General features: G+C 38.3%; 1 long non-coding RNA gene across 2 annotated transcripts; it reads left to right on the top strand.

The window, feature by feature from the left end:
* The first annotated feature begins 5,532 nt into the window (after positions 1-5,532).
* On the top strand, positions 5,533-14,820 carry LOC115340174. Of its 2 annotated transcripts, XR_003922952.1 has the most exons (4): positions 5,533-5,588; positions 6,709-6,807; positions 9,419-9,585; positions 14,775-14,820. It is a non-coding gene; the product is annotated as an uncharacterized LOC115340174 (long non-coding RNA). The 2 variants fall into 2 exon arrangements; XR_003922951.2 differs by lacking the exon at positions 14,775-14,820 and having other exon boundaries at positions 9,419-9,720.
* Positions 14,821-17,572: the final 2,752 nt, after the last annotated feature.

Here is a 17,572-nt window from a genome sequence, read left to right as displayed (position 1 = left end):
TATATCCACAAAAAGTGTGGGTATATGCCAGGTATATTACTATGGCAGATACATTACTATGTTAAACACGTTAGGGCCAAGGAGGTAGATCGCAGCTTCAAAAGGTTCATCTGATCCAGGAACCTCAGGTAGCACTTGATTGTAACTAACAGACTGCCTCCCATTATCACTGAAGGACATAGAAGTAAGTTTGCTAAAAGCTAGGTGCAGGGACCCTGTGACACACCCTCTGGGCAGATGATATGGATAAACTTGGTCTTCTCTTATTTATACCTGCAGTAACTAATCTGGCAGGGATTCAAATAACTGCACGCTACTCTAATATTAATTAATTCTTCCATACACTGGCTTGTATAGATCATGGTAGCAGATCAAGGATTTCATGGCTTTGCCATGGTAATAGTGCTGAATTCCATGGCTTGTCAGCTTGTCAAGGATTAACGAGACTGATATAAAATTACTGGAGGAGCTGTTGTACAGTAAAAAAGGAAAATGTCATCAAATTTTTTAAGATGTTTTAAATACAGGAAAATGGTTTTTGCATTAGCTTTTCTTTAAATCACTAATATTCTTATTAAAGAGACTCAATTCATCTCCCACTAACAAAAGTTGTATGTCATATGAATGGATCATTCAAATATGGACAGTAAAGTCAGAGAAAGCCATAGAAAACCAATCAGTCCAGACATGGGATAACCAGAATATATTTGCTTTATAGTCATCCTTGGATGATATTTAGCCAGTACAGAGCATTAGTTCATGCATGTCTAAGTGGAATTTAATTAGAAGTTACCTGGAATGTGTAATTGCCTTAATGAAAGCAGTTTCCACAGGGTCTTTATTTTGTGCTCAAGAAATTCCTAAGCAGACTTTCCAGACTGCAATTTCAGGCTTCCCCCCCCCCCCCCCCCCCCCCCCCCCCCCCCCCCACCCCCAAAACACCACCACCCCCCCCCCACCCCCCCCCCCCCATATTAGTCCTATCCTCAACTTCACAAGGCATTTAAAACACCTGTCCACTGTTGAATGGTCCATGGACAAATATTTTATGCATTTCAGTTTAGCTATGTCTAGGCCATGTCACTCACTTAAGATCTATATTACAGTGCTATTACACAGACTCTCACATTTTGAAAACATAGTTTTCTTATCAGAAAAATGATGTGAAGAAATATTATTCATGTGTATAGACTGAAGAGAGAACTGATATTTTATTAAGTCTCTTCTTAAACTGTTCTGTGTCCTTTCTTTATGTGGTCTAAATCTTAAAACCAGTATAATTTTATGGTCTTTCAGTTAATACAATTCCAAAGTTTCTTCTAGTTAGTTTCTATCAAGCTTCTCATACCTGCTACAAGCACAGAACATCCTTACAAAGACCATGGCATATTCTTATATTATTTGAAATGTATCTATCCAAAAACATTTCTGACTCTAAAAGTCTATCTGTACATTTTGCAGTTATTTATTTTTGGCTAAGGGACCAATAGTTCAGGAATTTATGCCAGCAGATGTATGCACAACCTGGTTGCCAGATGCTCAAACAATACTTCACTTTTGCTGCATGAAGGCTAACTCCATGCTCCCTACAGAGATGTTTACAAGGTTTGTAAAGGGTTCATAGGAATTTGGGATCTCAGAAAGGAACTTGTACATAACTAGAAGGCTGCCCAGGAAATCAGGAATGTATATAGACTGAGAGAGAGTAAATAAGTTGGCATGGGTGGAAGCTGAAATGCATCCTCTGAAGAGGCAATGAGCATCACCACCTAAACTTTTACTTCTGCATTTTTGCTTTTCTGATCTGCATTGTTTTAATTTACAGACTCTCTCGCAGGTCTGTACCAATTTTCTTAGTGAAACAGAGGTAAGTCACACAGCCATGCTATGTTAAGCTGAGCGTTGATTAATAAACTGAACTCCTGGATGCTATAGTGCCAGAAAGCAAGCTAAGGGTTAAAGTGTGGATAATCACACCATAGCGCTACAGCCCATTTCCTGGTCTTGTTTACTGATATGTATGTAGCCAGCTGCCTGCCAAAGCTGTAGCTTTTCCATAAAGTCATATTTATCTGTAAGATAATGAATCAGACAGAAAATCAATGTGACATTTCAGATATGGCCTCATTAGTGCCCTTGTTTAGTGTCAGGGAAAAAAAATATCCAGCAAGTTGCTCAGCATTTCTCTTCTCGCTTCCTGAATTACGTTTTCCTTGCCTTATTGCCTTTATACATTGTGTTGAATTTGATTCTAGCCACTAACCCTATAATCCTTAGCTTGCTCTGTGCTTTATAGTTATGATCTTTGGCTATTTCTTTATTTGTCCAACAGATTTATTAATTTGCTTCTGCTCCCCTGAGTTGAATAAGCTGCTTACTCATCCCACACCCTTTCTGCAGAGTTGCTGCAGACTTTGCTGCACTTCTCGAATCACATGCAGCAAGAGAACTGTAAGAGAACAGTGCTGTTTACTCATATGATTTTTTTACCTCCTCACATAACTTACTATTTCTGTTTACAAATTCACTCTGCCTCTGATCTCCCCAGTCCTGGCTTTTTCTCTTCTTATGCTTCAGAGGTTTTGTGTCATTTACCTTCTCTTGCAGTCTAAGAGAGCAGAATCATTTCCCTTGAAGCGATTTCGGATTAAAGCAATTCACACCTGTCTCCTCATCTTTGTCAATCATTTGCTGCCACCCCTACCACACCACTTCTGTTTTTCTCAGCCCAGTTGGGTTTTTTCAGTTTGCTTGTTTTATGGCGATGCAACAGAAGTTCAGTAGAGGAACTGATCTGGACTACAAATAACTTCATTTTATTTTGTGTGAAGCAGGCCTCATTAGCAGTACTGTCGCACAGTACTGTTGATGATCTTCTACAACAATGTGAAAGAACTAACAAGATGGTGGGAGCCTGACACTCGTAAGAAAGAGTAGTAGTGAGCAATCAATGCAGTAGCATAAGCAGGCATTGTGTCACGGTTTAAGCCCAGCCGGCAACAAAGCACCACAAGGCTGCTCTCACTCCTCGCCCCGTGGGATGGGGAGGAGAAAATACAAAGAAAAACTCATGGGTCAACATAAGGACTGGGAGGGATCACTCCCCAGTTATGGTCACAGGCAAAAGACGGGCTCGACTTGGGGAAGAAACAGAATCAATTTAATTTACTACCAATCAAATCAAAACAAGGACAATGAGAAATAAACCCAAACCTTGGAACACCTTCCCCCCAGCCCTCCCTCCTTCCCACCTCAACTCCACTCCCGGTTCTCTCCACCTCCTCCCGCCGGCGGCGCAGGGGAACAGGGGACGGGGGCTGGGGTCCGCCCGCCATACCTTGTCTCTGCCGCTCCGTCCACCTCAGGGGGAGGAGGAGGACTCCTCGCTCGGCCCTGCTCCACTGTGGGGTCCCTCCCACGGGAGACAGCCCTTCACAAACCTCTCCAAGGTGAGTCCTTTCGGCGGGCTGCAGTTCCTCACAAACTTCCCCGGCGTGGGTCCTTTCCGCGGGCCCGCGTTCAGTCACAGACTGCCTCAGCGCGGGCTTTACCACAGAGTGACGGCCATTTTGGGGGGCATCCGCTCCGCTCCCCTCCATGGGCTGGGGGGGCATCCCCTCCTCCTTCCCTGACCTCGGCACCTGCAGAGGGGTTCCTCTCACACCCCACTCCCCTCACTGGCTGCAGGTTCCCCTTCTCAAACCTGTTCCCCACAGGTGTTACCACTCTCACTGACGAGCTCGGCTGTCCCCACCTGGAGCCGGGGAAGCTTCTAGAAGCTCCTCACAGGAGCCGGGCCTGTGGCCCCCTCCCCCGCTACCAAAACTCTGTCACAGAAACCAATTCACATTGCCATCAGGGAAATGGTATGCAGAAGAATGACTTGGTATAAATAGCTTTCTCTTTATATTTTTTAAACAACTGTACAAACTACTTAAGTCTTGTGGCACCTGTCTTACATAGTACATAGGTGAGTTTGCAAAAACAGTGGAAACTGAAACTTCGATAGCAATACTCAGATTTTTCAGTTCTGAGTTTCAACTTGTAAGGGTTTGTTAGCTTCACTTTTGCCGCCCTCCTTTCTTCTCTTTGTTTCTTTACTCTCGCAACTTCTAACTTTTTTTGCAGTCTTTAATTCTTCTATATTTTATAACACATCTTCTCTGGTTTTCAGTAGATCTGCTACAGGCAGAAAACCAAGGACACTTTTATTAAATGTTCTTGATCTCCCACAAAGGCTGCTTTCTTGGTCATCTTGGTTTATCCTACTTTTTTCATGTTACGCACATGTCCATATGGCACAACGCCTATGGAAACTGCATGTTGCATACAGTACTTGGCTTCAAAGTAACTGATGAGTATAAGAGAACTAGGTAGACTGTTGTGAAATGGAATGTGGAAAGTGACACTATTTCAGGTTTCTTGGATCCCATAACCTCAGAGATCAAATTCTTGGAACAGCTACACAAGAGACAGGAAAGCCTGTAGGACCTACTGGAAAAGTGAAAGCAGGACAGTCCTTCATCCAGAATGGTACTGAATTAACTTTTTAAATTTTTTATTTCATTTTAAAGAAAATGAAGTTTTATGGCTATCAAAACCCTTTTTAGCTATGATTCTCTGAATTTGGTAGTAGCTATGTATTTGTCTCATTAATTTGAATTTAACAAGATTCTTCATCTAGGAAATATGTCATTTGTATTTGGGTATTTGTGCATATATTAGGGTATCTTTCAGCTGTGTATGATCAACGGCCTGTTATTGCATCTAGGTACCTATGAGTGTCTCTTCAGACTGCTATTATTACGTCATTGTTTTTGAGTTAACTCATCCTTTTTAATCTAAAATTTCTGAAGCATGCATGAAATAATGAATAGAGGTACAAACTCTCCCTTTTTGAAAGCGCTGTACCTGACAATTCAGAATACTGTTGCAATTTGGTAGGAATAATTTCTATTTGGAAATATACACAAATTAAGCTACATCTTCAGGTGTCGTGAATCAGTGAAGCTCCACATAGAAGCTCTTTGATTATAACTACAATCAAATTGTAACAGGTGCCACCTGGGGATTAGTCCCACTTTATTAATTGCATATAGTGTTCTTCTGACTGTATCTCATTATCTTTTATTTTTTTACAGTCCAGTGAGTAAATATGTAATGATCTGAACACTTCCTTTATCGCATTGTGTCACTTCTCAAACGAACTATTTTAGCAAACGGATTTCTCATGGTCTTCCTTCTAACCTGAGCCATTTGTGTATCCAGATACTTGAAGTGAAACCTTGGCTACACTGAAGTCCATCAGAAATTCAGTCTGAAACTACAATGGCAGTTCTCTTGCTTTTCATATCTAACTTACAGTATGAGCTTCTTAATGATGGTAAACTCTCTCCAGGTATTCTAATATTTCAGAATATCCATCAGGACTGGAAAAGGGACTTGTATTTTACTGAGTCTGTGCACATAGTGCTGGGTACCAGTGCAACAATTTTGGCTGATTTAAGGCATGTTTTCTATTCCAGGGGGTTTGCGCATGGTAAAAATCCAGTCCTTTTATGTGTGGGCACAGCAAGGGATTATATAGGGTAAGACAATGTTTGATATGAAAGCAGTGATACAGTAGCCACTGGGTTACTAAACTGTTGTTTACATAACACTGTGCTGAACCCAGTCATTTTTATTTAGGAAGCACAATGAGATTAACCTAATGACCTTCTTAGCAATATAATTTTTAAGCCTTGGGTTCCCAACTGTATATTACTTGTTGCTTTTGAGATTCTTTCATATTAAGTTCTTGTAATAAAGGAATTGCCTTCCTTTTCCTTCCTTCCATAGAAATACACACTCTTACCCCATTAAATATCCACTGTCCCTTCTGGGTAGCCATGAATTAGTGTTTGTCAAATTCATTATTTGACAATTATTTCACTTTTTCTGTAGATGACTTAGAGTATTTCTAATTTTTTATTGCTCAAATAACTTGACATTTTCAATTTTGGTTTTTTTTTTTCACCACCAGTACAGCCATTTCCAATACAAAACATAAAAAATGTATTTTTTTCTCAAATATTATGAAAAGATCCTTCTTTTGTTGATATTGACATCACACCCCCCCGCCTTTTTTTAAACAGCTAATTCTGTTGCCTTAAAATATCAGTGAATCAGTTCAAATAGTTAATTTGAACAGTTTTGGTTAATGTATGTAACTGCATCTTCTGTAGGAACTTTACTGTATTAGTGTAACTTTGTAGCATTTGTTTTATTTTAATTTCTTGTATCAGATAGCATTATTTACTGTGAAAGCAAAACTTGAGAAAACACAGAAGGTCACCTATAATTCTGTACGATAAGGTATTACATTTGTAACAGAGGTATAGCTAAAATTTCTAGTAAGTTGACATGTGGAGAAGTAGACACAAATACAATTTCAGACATAGAACATAGAACTTCTGGGAAGAAATACCAACTGTTTATGTTTTACTTTCTTTGACACATAGGACCTACTGGGTAAAAGAAATTGGATGTAAATTTCAACTTCTGCATGATAGGTTTTTATCCATGAGGACCATATGAAGTGGTTCACTTTATATGCATGGGCAAAGAAACTTGAAAAGCAAGACAAGTCAATCTGCATGCAAACATAATTTCTTTTACACTGGATTCACACCAGAGTAAATCTGTTAACTTCATTTGGCTTTGTTCCAGGTTTTGACTGATGTGAGATGAGTAGCGAGCTCAAACTAGATGTTATTAATATGGGGAAGACTATGCTAACACCTAAGTAGATATTGTACTGGATGGAAAGTGAGTATTTTCAGAACATAAGCAGAGTACCCAGGCAAAGCACTTTAGTTTTTCTTCTGCAAATCCTGGCTCCTGTCACTACACTTTTCAAATAACATAGTCAAGAGAGGCTGTGAAATTAGAGTAGAATATTTTCAATGCCAATAGACAGAGATCTGAATAGCTTAATTACCAGAACAACACTTTAGTTCTCCCTCACGAGACGCATGGCATAAGAGGGCAACATTAACTGAGCCAAACTGAAGTCATACCACAAGACAAGTTTCTGATGATCACCATCACATCCAAAGATTTGGATTTATGTAAAAGAAAGCATGTAGTAATTGGTGAAGGAAAAGATAAATAAGTTCATTGTCCATCCCTTGCCTGTAGTAGATTCTCCAGTGCATTAATATCAAGCTTTAGGTAATTGATTATGTTTGGGTTTTGTAAAGATATTTCACTGCAATTATATTCACAATTAGGTAATTTTTTTTTTCTTTTTTATTACAAAATACAGTATTGAGGAATAAATATTTTCCCATTTCTCTATATGCCAAATTACCATAAAATTTGTTGTTATTAATATTTGGGCCTTTATGTATTTGGAGGAGGAGGATGATGATGATTATTATTATTATGCTACATTTCCCTATGTACTTGGTAATTCAGAGATTTTTATTACCTTTTCTCAATACTCTAATTTAAGAATTCATGACCATGAAGAATACATAATAATCAAGGTCCAAAGCAAGGAACACAAGCAGTATACTAATAATTACTCACTGCATTAAAAAAATTGCTGAAGCTATAAACTGCTTTTCTTAGAATACAGTGTGGTTTCCATAGATAACAGTTGGGAGATAGAAAAGAAAATGGTGATGTTTTTGTATTCTTTTTTTATTTTAAATCAGTAGCATAGGAAACGTTAAACTGGCCATTAGTCTTCACTAAATCTGTCAATACAAGGAAATAAAAGAGTCAACAGAGAAGGCACAGGAACTTTCAAAAATAACCTGGTTTTAAAAGTAAACACACTTTTTCAAGCTGTTCTATTGGGCACGTCTTAAGTTTTATTTTTTAAACTGACTTTTCTTATTGTTATTGATGCCTGCTCAGAAGTACCCTATTCTTTGTCAATGTTTAATTTATCACAGAGAAATTTATTTGGATGGTCTGCTCAAAAGAAGCAATGATTAAAGTAGCTCTGACCTTAATTGCACCAAAATAAGCATGAGCAGCATTTTTCAAAACTATTGCTGAAGTGTCTGGTTTTAGGAGGTCAACTAAGATACCATAAAACAACCTAATTTCAGTGGAAGCCTCAGCACTTCCTTTATTTTTTGCACTATTAATGCATCTAAAATGCATTTCCCCTGTAATTCAGTGAGTGAAGATTGGCTGAATGAATGTTACAGCAAGAAAAGTCATTGCTTCAACCCCTGCAGTCCAAGGATTATGTACATTATGGGATTGCAGCTATCAGAGGGTTCCTCAGGTCAAACTGCTTTTGCAGTGTTTGTGGCCTTGGGAAAGGCAATGTGTGTTTATAAACAATGACATCCACAGACCCAAACTAAAAGAATTTTTCTATTTGCTTTGGTGGGAATCAAGGTAGGTCTCTAAAGTCATCTAAAAGGAAATGTGACCCCAGCAAGAGTAGCACTATAAAGATAATGTCTTACAGTCAATACCTTATGTCTTGCAGTGAGTACCTTACACACTAACCTATGGGACCAGGGAAATGGAGCCTCCTCTTATTACAGATGTACTCCATACAATGATTTGTCTAGATAGGTGGGTAGATACATCATAATTAGAAAGATTACCATCAGCTGACATGTATGAAAATAGATGCCGCCTTTCTGCATGGTTATCTACAAATTATCACATACAATAAATTTGCAGTTGTTATTTATCAAAATTGGCCTCCAGCACACAGCTTTTTCTCATGCAGATCCTAACAATCTCCAGGGGAGATTTCAACAGCAGCTGCTACTTCTAATACTGTAAGCAAGGAAGGAAGATGCTTTTGGCAGTGAATGTGAATGATTAGCTCAGGATGTAATTTGTATCTCAGAATTGTTTTGATAGCTCAGCACTTTCTTGGGTATTTATCTTTCCCCAAATGAAATAACAGTCTTTTCAACTTCAAATAAGTCCTGTCTATCTTGGATTTATAGAAATTATATCATGCAGAATTCAACATTGCCAGTGCTCATAAATTAAAACTTACTAATCAACAAAATATTTAAAACAGAAATTCAAACTCTCAAACTTCTACTTAAATCATCTTTTAAATGTTCACAGATGCATGAGTCTAAGAAAAGCACACAAAAGCCAAATGGAGTGATCTATTGTGATAATAAGATATGACAAAAGATTACTTGGACTATTCAGATTGCAAAAATTCCATTTAAGTCTCTGACTAGTATTTTTCATGGCCCATTTTAGAAGATCTCCTGCTTTATGCCTTATATTGAGTCCTCCGGATTGTTCTTTTAGGCCTACTGAGACAAGTGATTGTCATTATTCTTTGTACATTTGGACAATATTTAGGCCAACTGATTATTGGTGCTTGTGACAAAAAGTAAGCTGGTTGAGTAAGTAGGCTTCTTGCTCCTTTATGCAGGTGAGAGTGGTACTGTGCAACTTGAACAGTGGAGAAAAAGAAGCAATCTCTAGTGGCACTATCAGTAAAGTTATTTCTTACTTTGGACAAAAGAAAAACCAGGAGTGGGAACTCCAGCTACAGGAGCCTATGTTTTTTTCATCTTTACATGGCCCACTTCACACCAGGTTGCACTCTCTGATTCTTCTGGATGTGTGGTTTCTGTTGACCTTTTATTCATGCCTGCCAACACCAGCTTCCTTTCAAAGAAGTGAAATGCTGATCAGGACAAATTTAGATTTTCACAATGTAAAATTACCTTAGAAGTACTACAATTACTTCTTTCTTAATTGACCTTTATTTATTCTTTTCTTTCCTTTTTTTCCTGACCTGCTCTGGCTTCATGCAATAGAATACAGGTCAGGAAGTAACAGCCATGGGGAACTGTCATTGGCAGTTCCCTGTACTGACTGATAACAAAGAAATAGTAATAGCTTTCTTAAATACGTAAGTAAAAAAAAATTGTTTACCAAGTTTTCCTTAATAAACATTGTTTCTTCAGCATACTAATATTCAATTGTCCCAGAAATACTCATTTATGAGGAAAAATTGTCATTGTCACTGCATTTGGTACCTACATTTTTGGTGTTGCTTTTTTTCCTTAGGGTTTGCTTCAGGGATCAGAGACAGGATGTTCTTTCACTAAATTATTTTCACCTGCTGTTATTGACACTGCAGGACTAGAATAACCTTACCTGCTAAAATAATGTCAGCTGAAAGCTAATGATTGGCATTTGTAATTTTTAAGGGATGATTGCTACAAGCTGCCTTTCTATAAAAAGGGGCACATGAGAAGAAGGTTTTGCTTTTTGACATGTGTAAGTATTACTGTTGACCCTGTCAGGATAATTTGTGTGTATATGTATGTATTTAAACTTAAATTAGGAATAGCAGTGGATTCTGAAGAGCTCTTTGTTGTTTTGTCACTTGCATAAGGTTTGATAGAGGAGATATTTTACTCCTAGAGTGGTAGTCTTGAGAGACTTCAAACTTCCAGCTCAGATCAGGGGCAGGAATGATAAAGTATACTTTAAAGTTAGGTTTGGTTTTTTTAATTATGCTTTTCATGTCTGTAAGAAATTAGATGACAGCTGTACCTAATATTTGTAACACACAAAAATATTTGTGTTGATGTATTAAAAAAAAATTGCAAAAATGGAATGTGTCATGTGCATGAAACAGCGGCTTAATTATATCAAGCAAATTATACCAGTGTCTGTAAGATATAATTCAGTTCCCACTCAATCTAATAAGAGAACATGTAAGTTAAATCTGGCTACATGCAACCATGTATTTCTCTAATAATGCTTTCCTTGATAGCTGTGATGGATGAGGGTGGAAGTAGAGAGGAGCAATAGCTGCAAAAGTTCTAGCTGTCCTAAAACTAGTTGGCCTAATTTTAGTGGCCTAAATTATCTCTGCTAAGTGATATGCTTTCTTAGGGACTATAGTTGAAGTGTATATCAAGAAGAAGAGCTAAAGAAATGCACATTGTGCATGCTAAAAACCAAATAGGATAGTTCCTTGAATTATTTCCAACTGGGAAATAGGAAAATACGTTTAGGAAACTTTGAAATTACTCTGTCATGTCTTGAAATAAAATGCAGCTGTATACCTAAATAAGGACCAATCTCAATATTTTATTATGTGAGGAGTAGCATATCAATAGTTACTGAACAGACCTTACAAGAGATGTAAGTAAATTTAATTCCTTCTGTGATCTGTCTGCTTGTTTTTGATTTACCTTGACAACTAGCTTAAGCAACTAATTTACAAGATAGTGTGTCAAGACTGCTGCAGTTCCTGGAGGAGAGGGAAAGCTGCAAAAGTCCCTGTGGATGCAGACTGCAATAAGCTGTGCTGCTTTGATGCTTGGGCTGAAAGGAGAAAGTGTGGAAGAGAGAATGGGCTTCTCTGTCCCTCCTACCAATTCTCCTGTACAATTTGCACTGATGTGGCCACCTGGACACCTAATGGAGAAAACCTCATAGAACTTAGGAGTATGAAGCATACTGGGGGTTTGACCAGACACATGGCTTTCAAATCTTGCTTTTTGTATATGGGCAGGGCACAAGAGCATCTTGAGAAGGTTGATGAGAATTTAAGATACAAATTTAAAACCATAAGATTAGGACTTGCTCCACAGAACCTACCTTGTCATTTGAAACACAGTGACAAGTCTCACCTCATCAACAGCCCACAGACAACCAAGGCAGAAAAAAGTTACTCAGTTTCTGAAGGCTGATGACCTTCTTATGAGTTTGTTTGTTTGGGTTTTTTTTTCCCTAAATAATCTGCATTTATCAGATGCTAACTACTGTTTTCTCTTAGTATAGCTTTTTTGTGGAATTGCCTTATACATGGAATTTAGCTGAAATTTTGAGTCAGATACATCATCATCAACTGTAGTGTAAGTCTAGGCATCTCTGTTGTTTCATTAAGTAAATTGCTTAGGCCTTTTAGGCCAAACTAGACTTTGATGTATTAGCATTTATTGGCTCATTAGATCTGGTAACCCTGGGCAAAGGATCTACAACAGTATTGAGCTTTTGGTTCAATCACATTACAGTTTTGTATCCTCATTTGAAAGGTTGTTGGGTTCTGCAGAAGTTTCCTAACCCTTGGTCTATTTGCTGTTATATGCAAATGAAAGATATTTCTCTAATTCTGTTATTTTCAGTAGCTGGGTTGCAAGTTCAGTAGCAACTCAAATAATCGTGAACCTCATCACTCGCAGATCAGTTCTTATAATTATGCATTTCAGTTTTTCTTTGAAAGAAAACAAAAACCAGGATGTTGCCTTTCTTTTTTAACATGTTTAAATCTCCAAATATTTTGTTCATAATTAAGTATGTCTGATCAATTTTCTAAGGAAATACCCCCAGGAAGTACTTTTCAGAATTTATACTGTCTAATTAGGAAAAACTCTCTTCATCTTTTGTCTGATTTCAGATTGAGGTGACCATTTCAGTTTGTGGACAAGATCAAAATCCAATTAAACTTTACAGCTTGCCCTGCTCCCCCTGCCCTTAGGCAATTATTTTTATTTCTTTTAAGCAATACAATCAGAAGTCCTGAGAGCATGAGATTAAGTAGAAAGCTTTTCCTTCTTTTAAAGTCTGAACCAAGGTATGGACAGGAGACTAACTACATCCTAACTCATGCATCCAGAGACTGGTCCCAAATCCCTGAATCTCTGACAATAGCCAAGGTCTCCCTGGGAGGAGACCCACTGATGCACACTGGTGGTCTTCTCATCTCTTCACACACACGCACTCAAAGAAGCACACACAGTTTTCATGGCAAGAAAACCAATGTGTGGGCAACAAGGATGTTTACAACATCCTCCAGTCTATTTCTTGAATCACTGTAACAAGCAGGATATGCAGCCATGCCTTAAGTCATACATGCTACATAGTTCATGTGTAATACATGTACTTTACTATGTTTATTAAACATGTGTAAGATATATAGTAGTTTATCCTTGACTAGAAGACATGAATATAGTATTATGCTATTCAAAGAAGAAAAAGTATAGCTTTGTGCTAATCTCTGAATAGAGTGTGTAAATGTTTTGGCTTTCTGAGTTGGCATGTATACAGACAGGTGTGTCTGTACATGATACATGGAGAGTTAAACTGTACCAATAACAAAATCATGGCAATAGCTCAGGGGTATGGTTGATGTAATTTTATAGAACTAACATTTAACAATAGACTAAAATTTTGAAATATGGGTTAGACTAACCTTAGTTGAAAAAATGACTATGTGAAGAAGATATGAATAAACATTTGTAAGAGCTGCTTCTTCCCAAGATGATGTCTTTAAAATAATCTTGTTTTACCAAGTGGAAGAAGATAATGATAGCTGCTTTGTAATAATGCTTGCTGTGATTTTCACAAGAAAGTGTTAACTCAGGGCTTGTTTGTTTTCTGATGTGCAGATATGCAGTTTACTTGAAGCAAATTCTAACAGAATTTGTTCAGGGAAATATACCTCACAAAGTTTTACCTGAAAATCAGTGGGTTACTAATCAGCTTGTTCTTTCACCCTAAAAAACAAAAACCAGTGAAAGTCTCTAAAGGTGGTGGAAGTGGTTCTTTCAACTCACCTTCTGAAAAAGTGAAGGAGTAGAATAAAGGGATTTGGTTGTATGGCCACGTCTGAAGTAGAGTAACCATTGAATCATTAAGATGATCGTTATCTGAGCATAACCAAATCTTTTGAGATTCTACTTTTTGATGCAGAGGTTCCAGCTCTAAACCTGTGTCTCCCTCTCCAATTGCCAAAGGCAAGAGATATGCTGTGGTGCACAGTTCTTCCAGCATCAGTCAACTCTTAAACTTGTTAAAAAGTGTTATAAAAATACAGCCTTTTGCTAACATCCTTTTTAGTCATGAAAGTGTTGTTCCTTTCAGAGTTTCCACCAGGTCTTACAAGTGTTAGTGTCAGAGCCCTGTAGGCCAATATTTTAAAGTTAGAGCCTTAGAATTGTAAAATAGCATGCTGTAATATATGAGAATGATTGAAGACTTTTCAGCTTTCTAGTAAAGAAAATTACCTAGAGATTTCTGAGTACTGGTAAGTAATGAAATTGAACTGCGACAGTTAAGAAAAATGTTTTTAGGCATTGTGTTATATGATAAAGTAGCTGCAGTCACTAGCATACATATAAAACCTCTAATGCAACTGCAAGGGATTTGGATGGATTGGTTCCTGTGGTAAGGTTCCCTTTTCCCATTTGCTTTTCTGCTCATGTCTGAGGAAAAACAAGAAAGGACCCTTCTTTCCTGTGTGGTGTATAGAAAGGTGGGTCTTCTAATGGACTAAACAGCATTGTCCCCAGGTGGTCTGGCTCTCCTGTAGAGAGTGAGGTGGTAAAAGGGACATACCAGCTTTCTGGAAAACACTGGGGAAAACCAGAGGCTGGTGTTATGGGATGCAGAGCTGGAGGGCACCTCTCGTTCTCTGTGTAGGTGGTATAGAGCAGAGCCTCACTGGATGGCGGAAGGCACAGTTTGTGTCTGTTTTTGTTCATCCAAAAATCTACATGTCTGTACTCTCTGTTTACATAGGAGACAAATTTATTCTAAAGGGTTCTTTCACAGAGGGAGTTAATGCACGCTATGCAAAAGCCATGGACGGGTTTGTTCCTAAGGAATGCCTCAAAGCTGCCTTTAGCATACAGTGTAGTATTGAAAGCAATAGAAATCCACATATAAGATTTATTCTTAGGGCACATCACAGTCGCTAGCACAGAGTGTGCTTTTGAGCACCATAGAAAAGGTTAAGCTTTGACAGTTGTTTTTTTCTCCAGGGGAAGGCCTGAACCGAGGCTGGAGCCACATACAGCATAACAGAAAGACAAAGAGCAATGACAGGAGGATGACAACCTGTGTCCCAGTGTACTTGCACATGACACTGCACTTCCACAAGGTGCAGAGAGCCCATCTGGCAGGTGACACAGAGGAGGCCTCCTCCAGTCCCTGCTGCTACTGTCATTTAGCTCGTGTTCTTTATATACAGGTACTCTTTAATGCGATGACTCCCTATCCCAACTAAAAAAGCTGGATGGCTTGCTTTGCATGAAGGATTGAAGTGATGCAGATCATAGCATCATAAGATAATTCAGGTTGGAAGGGATCTCTTGAACTCATCTAATCCAACCTCCTGCTCAAAGCAGGATCAGGGGTCAGATCACACCTGGTTACGCAGGGCTTTATCCAGTCTGGTTCTGAGGGTTGAAGACTCCAGTAAGCCCCAGAACTGTAACAGGGGAGGAAGCAGGGTCAGAACAGAGGAGAGAAAGACTGAGGAAGAAAGAGAAGAGGAAAAAGCAGAGGAGGTAGTGAACCTCTTTTTCTGGCATATATGCAACGAATATAAATATACAGAAAAAGTAGACATTGGCAAAACTGGCAACTGTACGAGGTATCTCCGGTGAATAGATAATACCAGGGTAGAAGGGAAAGGGCAAAGTGAATCCTTTCTCTAATAATTACTTAAAATTAAGGTATGGTAAATCAATGAGTTCAAGATGAGTGATGGGTCTCTGTTATGCCATCAGTTATATTCATGAAATAACTGATGTATTTTAAGCCTAGGCATGTGTATTTATGCATGTATCTGTAAATAATAATACATGAATGATGGTTAATTTTAATACCTGACTTATATACATAAATAAGTGAAACTCTGAGAAATTATCTTGAGTGTACACAAAAGGGAAGTTTATATGAGAGCAGCCACAGAACTTGGTAACTGAGTAGACTAAATTAGCACTTGATGCTTAGGCTGCAAGGAGTTGGTTGCAATGAAGGAGAGAAAAAACAGGCAGCAATGATAATGTACAAGTATAAGGTGAAACGAGGCATTCCAGAAGGTACGCGTGATCTTTAGTAGGGCAGTAAGTCAGGGTACAGCTAAATATCAGTATGGGATGTATTACTCTGCTACAATTCATCCTGGATGCCTAATTGTTTTACAGGGGATATAAATAATTTGTTGTTTTATAAATGTATGGCGGATATTCTCAACATCTAGCTGAGGTGCCATGAATCCCTATTCTTTTTCTCTTTCTTTTGATTCTAGGAGACTGGCCAAGTTATATATACATTTTATACAGCTATCAATAAACATCTTTAATGGGTACAGTATGATTTACAGTAATTTGCTTATAGGTAGATCTGCTACTGGCTAAGCCATGTTCTGTAGGGTGCAACTGGATGCCTAAAAGGAATTTGAATCCTCAGAGGCTGCCTATGACATTCAGCTTTTTACAAAATCAGGCCACATTTGACAAGTTATGGAACAAAAAAAAAGAAAAAAGCTCAAAAAACAATAAAAGCAGCTCTATATGTGACTTTTATGCTAGACCTTACAATGATGGAAATAAAAATGATGAGACCTGTTAACTTGGCAATTATTCAAAAAAAACTTTTAAGACTAGCGAGAGAGTTCATGTAGCAAAGGAACCATTTTGATAGGAACCATCACAACCAAAAGGTATTGGCAGAATGATCATACAAAAGGATGTTGAGAGCTTAAAAGGATAGTTTTAGTGCCATGGACTTTAATTCATCTAACCATGGCCAGTTCCAGCAGGCAGGTATTAATTAAATGCACACCAGTTGCTACCCAACCTGTAGTACTCAGATGCTTCTTTTTCTGATCTCTAAACTTTGCCCAGCTTTCATGAACCATATTATGTGTAATGACAGTAGTTCACCTAATATAAATTTTCAGGCTTTCCTTATTTTCCTTGCATTAATACTGTATGAGAACTACTATTGTTTTCTTGAGGAAGGAAGGCATAACAAACATCGCTTAGAAAGTTCTATTGGTAGTTATTATTATCAAAAGCCTAAGGAATATGTTGAAGATTAAATAGTGAAGATGGACCACACCATCCAAGCAACAGAGTCATACTAGCCAGAGACTCACAGAAATGAGGGTCATCAGGTCCTCATCCTCTGCCCATAGGCAGAATCTGCTATTCATAGCTCATGCTATGCTTGACAGGAGCTAGTCTGGCTTATCTTTAGAGATCTCCAGTGATGATGATCCTAGAGCCTAGAAAGGTCCTACCTTACAGGCCTTTATAGTTTATCGAGATACTGTCTTATGGACCACATGTGCTGGCTTGCTGGGGTGCAGAAGCTGTTAGGGAACTATGGAGATGAAGAAATATCGCAGTGTCACCTATCCACTGTGCTGCAGTATCAGCATGCTGCCATGTAAACCAGCAAAATGTAACCATACGCTTCTTTAGTTTTAAAGATCTGAAAGGCTCACACCTCAGCAAGAAAGATTTTAAAGCCCAAGCTGCAGCATTTTAAACTGTTTTACAGAAGTATGTTTTTGCCTTCTCAATTCAAAGGTGTAGTCTCCAGCTTCTTCAGTACATTCTGAATTAATAGTGGGGCTGCCTTATACCTGTTCTTCCTCAACAGAAGAATAACAAAGCATAGAATGACTGCCAAAACTTGCTGGCTACGTGGAAAAAGTATGTCATCAGCTCAAAATTGATGCAAAGTAACTTCATCCCTTGAAGGAAGGGAAGGTAATATGTTATGGAGTCACAGTCACTAACTGAGGCAAGCAGTCAAGATGAAT

This window comes from Aquila chrysaetos, chromosome 4 (assembly GCF_900496995.4).
Source record: "Aquila chrysaetos chrysaetos chromosome 4, bAquChr1.4, whole genome shotgun sequence".
NCBI lineage: Eukaryota > Metazoa > Chordata > Aves > Accipitriformes > Accipitridae > Aquila > Aquila chrysaetos.
The sequence above is the reverse complement of the archived record's forward strand: the minus strand, read 5'-3'. Positions and strand labels throughout refer to the sequence as shown.